Source organism: Triticum urartu, chromosome 4 (assembly GCF_003073215.2).
Source record: "Triticum urartu cultivar G1812 chromosome 4, Tu2.1, whole genome shotgun sequence".
Lineage (NCBI taxonomy): Eukaryota > Viridiplantae > Streptophyta > Magnoliopsida > Poales > Poaceae > Triticum > Triticum urartu.
In genome coordinates this window covers 85,886,206-85,886,728 of record NC_053025.1, presented here as the reverse complement: position 1 = coordinate 85,886,728, position 523 = coordinate 85,886,206, and positions in this window count along the sequence as shown.

The following is a 523-nucleotide window of genomic DNA, read 5'->3' as shown; positions in this document are numbered from 1 at the left end:
GGAGGACACCATGCGGGAGATAGAAGTGCACATAGGGTATTGCAATCTGGTTTTTATTGGCCTACTCTCTTCAAGGATGCCCGTAAGTTTGTCCTATCTTGTGATGAATGTCAAAGAATTGGTAATATTAGTAGACGTCAAGAAATGCCTATGAATTATTCACTTGTTATTGAACCATTTGATGTCTGGGGCTTTGGTTATATGGGACCTTTTCCTGCCTCTAATGGATATACACATATTTTAGTTGCTATTGATTACGTTACTAAGTGGGTAGAAGCTATTCCAACTAGTACTGCTGATCATAACACTTATATTAAAATGCTTAAATAAGTTATTTTTCTGAGGTTTGGAGTCCCTAGATATTTAATGACTAATGGTGGTTCACATTTTATTCATGGTGCTTTCCGTAAAATTCTTGCTAAATATGACGTCAATCATAGAATTGCATCTCTGTATCACCCACAGTCTAGTGGTCAAGTAGAATTGAGTAATAGAGAACTCAAATTAATTTTTCAAAAGATGG